Source organism: Mastomys coucha, unplaced genomic scaffold, assembly GCF_008632895.1.
Source record: "Mastomys coucha isolate ucsf_1 unplaced genomic scaffold, UCSF_Mcou_1 pScaffold23, whole genome shotgun sequence".
NCBI classification, from domain to species: domain Eukaryota; kingdom Metazoa; phylum Chordata; class Mammalia; order Rodentia; family Muridae; genus Mastomys; species Mastomys coucha.
This window is the reverse complement of record NW_022196906.1, coordinates 56,084,949-56,092,412: the sequence shown is the minus strand read 5'-3', so window position 1 is coordinate 56,092,412 and position 7,464 is coordinate 56,084,949.

Here is a 7,464-nt window from a genome sequence, read left to right as displayed (position 1 = left end):
GTATATCTATGCCTCTGTGTATGTGTATCTGCATATGTGTATGTCTGTGCCTATGTGTGTGTCTGTGTGTATATGTGTGTGTGTGTGTGTGTGTGTGTGTGTATGCCACAGGACAACCTCTAATGTACTTTCTCCTTTCTCAAGTACAGCTCATCTTTTTCTTTCTTTGAGAGGGAGAGTCCCTCATTGGTCTGGAGCTGGTATAAATTTGGCTAGTGAGACCCAGGAATCTGCTTGTCTCCACCTCTCCAAAACTGAGATTATAAATCTGTTCCCCCAAGCCCTGCTTTCCAAATGTATGTTGGGAATCCAACTCCAGTCTTCTTGCTTGCATGACAAGCATTTTCCTAACTGAAAATGCCACTCCCCGACCCTCTCCCCATGCCCAGCTCATTCTTTTGGTGTTTGAAGGGTGTTTTGGTTTGGAAAGACCATTAAAATCTAAAATTGGGGAGATGGTTTAAAAGAAGGTTGTCTGTGCTTGCGTCAAGAGTTACTCAGTACTTGGCCCCCACAGCCTGTGTTATTTGAGCAAAATGTTGAGAAAATCGAGAGCCACTCAAGGTTTTCAGTTTTGGTAGAGACTAGCCTCAGAGCTCATGATATGGCCTTATAGTAGATTGTAGGGCAGGCAAAGGCCTGAGGAAACAAGGAACATGCCACAAAACTATTCCTAGCTGAATGAAGCTAGTTTATTTAGGCCACACATTTCCTGCCTGCCACCCTCTTGGGCTTGGGATGTCCAGGGAGAGAGAACAAGACAAGCACAGGAATATGCCAAGCTCTGCAGAAGGAAGACAGTAGGGAGAATGCATGCTGTGAGCACCAGAAGACCCCGCCTCCCTGAGCCATATCCCTCCTTTGCCATCTGCCATGCATGGGGCAGTGTTTAAGTCTTATTTTCTCCCCATTCTAGCAAAGGTATACAGGCTAGTTAGGAAGGACAGCGCTGGTCAGTGAGAAGTGGGTCTAGGATGGGGCAGATAGTCAGTAAGGGGTTTTCTGCATAAGCATGGGGACCTGAGTTTGGTGCACCAGTGCCAGCATACAAATCTGGTCACAGTAGCATGCTCTTCCTATCCTAGCACTGGAGAAGCAGTCACAGGAAGATCCCTGGAACTCACTAGCCAGCTAGCATCGCTCAATGGGTGAGCCCCACATCCCAGTGAGAGCTCTTGTCTCAAAAACAAGGTGGGTGTCTCCTGAGGAATGATACACGAGTTGCTGGTCTAGTGTCCAGACTCCAAACAGACACTGTCAATACAGCCTAAGTTACCAATATATATGTCAATCAGTCAGTTCAGCCAGACACAGGAGTTACCTACTTTGCTCATTCGGCAAGTTGGAGATTCCCAAGCAAAGCAGGTGGCTAAACTGAATCTAGGGAGACATGTGATCCTGCCACTGGTAATAAGGGAAATATCTCTTCATCAATAATTGCTGCTGGGAACAGAAACATCAGACAACAGGGATGGGCCCAACTTCTAAATGTAGTGTCCACAGGAGGAAGAAGATATTCCAAGATATGTGGGGGGAAATATATTTTTAAGAAACCCTATTACATGCAAGCTGTTTTTGGGATCAGCCAGTGTTGGTGGGCTGAATCGTGTCCCGCCATCCCTGGTATATCCAAGTCTCAGTTCAGAAACTATGAATGTTACTCTATACAGCAAAGGGATTCTGTGGGTGTGGTTAAGTGTTATGGGGTGGGTAGATTGCCCTGAATTATGCAATTGTCTCACTGTAGTCACGAGAGGCCTTAAAATGTGTTACATGAAAAGAGGAGTTATGTGTGTCACATCAGTCACCGCCCCAACGGTGTGGCTTTATCACATGGGGAGGCATGGGATGCAGAAAGTCTTATCACATGGGGAGGAGTAGATGGAGGGAGAGGAGGCAGATACATCTCTGTTTCTTTCTTGTGTGTGTGTGTGTGTGTGTGTGTGTGTGTGTGTGTGTGGTGCATGCTCTCTCGAACATATGTGTGTGCTTATGATGTGGAAGTCAGACAACCACCTCAGGTGCCACCCTCAGACATGCCATCTGCCTTGGTTTTTGAGTCAGGGTCTCTCAATGGACTATAGATCTCCCTTAGGTGAGGCTGGTTGGCCAGTGAGTCCCAGGACTTTGCCTGTCTCATTTCCCCAGCACTGGGATTAGGTCACCATGCCTACCCTTTTCATGTGGGTTCTGGAGACCAAACTCAAGAGCAGTGCTTGCTAGGCACGTGCTTTACTGACAGAGTCATCTCCCTAGCCCTGACTTCTCTGGTGTTTATGGCCCCGAGGCTTCTGCATGTGTCCAGAGCATGTGGGTGGAAGGGCCAAAGTGAGAAGCAGGCAGATGAGAGTGGTCCATTTTAAAAGTGGATGGAAGGGCCCCAGACCCCAGGAGGATGGCTGACTATCGGCAATTGGTCAAAGGCAAGGTAGTAGCTTCCCCCCTGGAGCCTCCAGCTTTGCCATGTTTTTCACTTGTGTCCAGGAAAACTGGTTTTGAACTTCTTGCTCTCCAGAATGATCTGATAATAAATGAGTAAAGTGTGTGTTTTGTATGTCTGCCTGTGTGGCCACAGGACAACCTATGCTGTTGTTCCTTGTGTCTTTTCTTTGTTCTTTGAGACAAGAGTCTCTGATTGAGAGCTGGAATTTGCCAACTCATCTAAACTGGCTGGCCACTGAATCTCTGGGATCCCCCTGCTTCTGTCTTCCAGGATATGGAATTACAAGCATGTTTAGCATACCCAGCTTTTTTTTTAAACGAGGGTTCCGGGTGAGAGCTCGGGTCCCCATGTGTGCCCTACTACCTGACCCATCTCCCTAGAATAACATGTGTTGTTTAAGTCTGTAGTCATGTTATAGCAGCAATAATACCATCAGTGACTGCTAAGTCATCAGTGAGCTCCAGGCCTTCTCATTGCCAGGCCCAGCAATGGGCTGAGACAGCTGTTTCTAATTAGGAATCAGGTGGCACTATCCTCTAGTTGTCTTATAGAACTGTGGTCATCAGGGCTCACTGTTCACATAGCACTGACAAGAACACAAGAGAAAACTAACATATCTTTGCCAGGCCTTCTGGACAGCCCACTTGAGCCAATTGCCTGTTTGCCACCATAGGTCACAAGGGCAGCCTAACATACACACAGCCTGGTCAGTAAGAGGCTCTGTAAGGCCAGACAGTAAAAAGTAGGATGGGCCCTTCTAAGAGCAGACATGCTGAGCTGTCGTGCTTTTTCTAGAGGATTCCTAATGAGCACAGATGGGAGAAACATCCTGGAAGTCCTACAGGGAAAGAAGCCTGCCTAATTCTAACATAGAACTCCTGTGAGCTTAGAATCTTGCTATCATCCCAGAGAACTATTCTGAGACCCACTTGCATTCAGTTTGCTTTCAAAGGTCTGGGAGAATAGGGTCATGGGACTTATGTGAGCGTTGAAGAATGGGTTCTATCTAGCAGACTGGGATGGGGCCGCCTGTGATGATTAATCTTAGTTGCCAACTTAGTGAGCTCTAGAATCAATCACCTGGGAAATGAGCCTCTGGGCATGCCTTCGGATGATTCTCTTGATTGGAAAGACCATCCACTGTGGGTGGTATTGTCCCCTGCGCTGGAGAAAGGTGGCTGAGAAGCAGAATCCATCAGTGTCTGTTTCCTGATTGTGAATGCCATGTGACCAACTGCTTCAAGCTGCTGATGCCCCGACTTACCCACCATGGTGTATTTTATCTTCTGGAACTGTGAGCCAAAATAACCTGTGTTAGTCAGGGTTCTCTTAAGAAGCAGAACCAAAAGAATGAATATATAAGTGTGTGTGTGTGTGTGTGTGTGTGTGTGTGTGTGTGTGTGTGTGATAGTGGCTTACATGCTGTGGTCTGACTATTCCAACAATGGCTCTTTCCTAATGGAAAGACCGAGAAGCCAATAGTTGTTTGGTCCTTGAGGCTGGATATCCGAGCTGGTCTTTACGTTGGAATCTCCAAGAAGAAGGCTCTAATGCCAACGAAGGAATGAACTTGCCATCGAGAGCAAGGGCCAGTAGGCAAAGAAGAAGAGCTTCCTTCTTCCACGTTCCTTGTATTGACTGCCACCAGAAGTTGTGGTCCAGGTGATATGAGGTGGCTCTTCCCACCTCAAATGATGCAATCAAGAAAATCCCTCACAGGTGTACCCAGAAGCTTGGGTTTTAGCTATTTCCAGATGCAGACAAGTTGACAAATAAGAGTGCTTATCAGAGCAACCGTGACCTAAGCAAGCTAAAGGAAACAAGATAAGGTCTCCGAAAGTGGAGAACAATTGGAATGTTCCACCTGCGAATGGGGAGTCATCTTGGGAACAGCTCACCCAGTACTCTCAGTATTCAGTCGGCCTAATGGTTATGTGTTGTCTAATCAATCATGGTAGCTTCTCTGGCCCAATGGTTCAGAATCCCTCTGTTGCTGAAGGCAGACTCTCCTGCCATCCCACGATGGCACACCTCCTGCTGGACTCCTGCATCTGGAGGAAAATAGAAGAAAAGAGAGAAAGGGAGTCTAGAGATGTAGTCCAGTTGGTAAAGTTTATGCATACATCCTTGGTTTGATCCCCAGCACCATATAAACCCAGCATGGTGGTGCACGCTTATAACCCTAACCCTGGGGAAGTGGAGGATGAAACAAGGTCTTCTGCAACTACCACATGGACAATTTGAAGCTAACCTGGGCTACATCAGACCCTGTCTTAGAGAGAAGGGGAAGTGGGAGGCAGATGCACAAGCCCCCAACAGATTTCCCACCCAAGCCTAACTCTTTCCAGCCCACTAGTAGAATCTCTCTTGGTATGGAGATGGGCACATCTTCCATCTTTCCAAGGGTCTGGGAACAGTCAACAGAATTGGAAGCAAGGTCCCCAGGTTGGGGGGGGGGTGTCCATCAACCCACCCTAGCACAGGTAAACAGAGCTGCTGGGAATGGTGTTATACACAGAGCCCAGGGGCTGCTCAGAAGCAATGAAGTGAGGCTCAGGATACAGGACTTGTATAGAGACCTGAGGGGGGGATGAAGTGAAACCTAGATATCCCTGCACCAGCCTCCCTCCCCACATAATGAGGCACTACTGTGTGGGCAAGGCCGGCCACTGTGGGGGAATGGTGACTTATTTGACACACCTAATTAGGCTATTTCCATGTAACACATTTTAACGGAGGCCATTACATCCTAATGAAAGGCAACAGCCTTGCCATAAATCCCATAACCAACAGCAGGGAAAGCCAGGAGACTGGGAGCCAGACCTGGATCCAGCTGCCTCTTGGGACACAAGACTGAAGAGAGTATCTGCCAGCTCTCTCACTCAGCATGTCTTTAAAGGGCACAGACCACAGGCTGGACTCTCTCTCCTTCAGGCTCCCAGAACACAGGCTGAAGGATCAGGTGAGTGAAAGGGAAAGAGACAAGAACAGAGATGCCACAGGTCAGCAGTGGTAAATGTGGACAAGACAGAAGAGCCTAGGGTAGGAAGTGATTTCTACAGGGACCAGGTTGGATGGGTCTCAAAGGATCAATAGGAATTTTCTATATGGATTAAGGGGTGGCTGGGAGTAAGATGAAGAGAAAAAAAAAGAGAGACAGTGGTAAATGGAAAGGCAAGAAGGAGCCTGTGAGTCCAAAAACACTGAGCTTGTGGGAACTGGGCATGGGAAGGAAGTGGGGTGGGGAGTGTCCAGGAGGGGTGTATTGAAGTAGAGAAGAAAAAGCAGGAGTTTAGATCTTTTGAAGCTCAGAGAGACCTTCGGTAGGAAAAGGACATTGGATTATGTACATGAATCATAGCTCACAAAAGAGTAAAGAAATAACAGTGAAACAAAAAGATCTCTCTGGGTTTCAAACATGACTGGGTTAGCCTTTGGGCCATGTTCTGGTGATCAGAGGGGACCAATGTCACTGCCAACATGGCATAGTCTAAACCAAAGATATGCTGCTGTCACTCCCCTGTCTGGAACTTTTGCACATGTCTCATATCTACAGGACAAGTGCCACCGCATGGTCTGCTGTTTGACATCTTCTGTACTATGTTACCAGCTTGTCTTTTTGGGCTCCCATCCTTCTGTCTGTCTCCCTGCGCCTATGAATAGTCATGTGCAAGGTTCCCTTTTGTTTGCCTTCTTCTCAGCCTTCACTGATCACATCTCTTCCTCTCTGGAATCTCCCTGTATCTCCCTGGGAGAACTGATGGAACATCCGCACTGTCTCGGAGTCTGAGACCATCCACATTTAAACTCAAGTGTCTCCCTTCATGAAGCCCTGAGCTTACAGTGGCAGTAGCAAACAGGACGTGACATCTCCTCATGGCTCAGCACAGATGCCTGGTACACAGGCCACAGCCTGTGTTTCCTGAATAGGATTGAAGCCTGGGAAGTGGCCAGTCATATTCAGCATCATCCCATGGCTAGAGGGGCTCTGAGATCTCACTTAAGGCACACACCTCATTTCCTGTAGAAGAGCTGGGGCCCAGTGAGAGGAAGTGACTTCCCTGCCTTCATCCAGCTATGAGGGGGACTTTCTGGGGTGGTGTGAATCTCACCCCAACAAGGACCCTGTTATGTTGTTCACGTCCATCTCTGGCACTCAGTGGAACTCTGGGAGGCCAACTTCTCGAGGGCCAGCAGCACATGCTCCTCAGTGCTCCTTCTTAGGCCACTTTGAGTTCCTAATAAGGCATCAGCCATCCCAGGAGGAGCTCTAGGAGGCACAAGAAGCTCTGGTCCTTGTTGCTGGTTGCTGTGGTACCTGAGGGTGACCCTGGCTCTGCTGATGCTGGAGGGGAGGCTGTGGCTTTGCTTTCCTCCACCTGCTGTATTGCAAGGGATGCACCTGTTGTTTTCTTATGCCTGGGGAAGCCCGGGAGGAGGTTTGTTTCTCTTTCAAAGAGATAGAGAGAGAGATAGAGAGAGGGGGGCTTGGAGGAGTAGGGGTTGGAGGAAGAATTGAGGGTGGGGGTGGAGAGGTGGGGCAGTATTTCTGAGCCAGTAGAATCTGGACCTCTTGAGACTGCAAAATAATCAAAAGAGTTTCTTGGGCATCCCCTAAGTCTCCAGCCTTCATCTCTGCAGCCACTGGCTGAGCCCTAACATGTGCCAGGCACCCAAACCTTTTAAACCTTGTGACCCTATTCTGAAAGAGGAGTTGCTCTTATTCTCAGGAAAAGGAAGGCCTGGTCTTGAAACATCCACAAAATACCAAGGCCCCTTGTTTTACTGGTGGTGGGGCCTCAACCCCGACCTGGCTACCCCGGTGACATATGTGCTCCAGTTCCTGAGGGAGAGGAGTTCTTCCTGATGAGTGTAAGTGGGCATGTGGTCCCACCTTCTTCACACCTTATCAGCAGTTTTGGAATGCCCACCTTCTTCACACCTTATCAGCAGTTTAGAAGTACTGTTTTGCCCCCAGCCTTATGGGTTGCTTTCCTGAAAATGACCAACCCCAACCTACT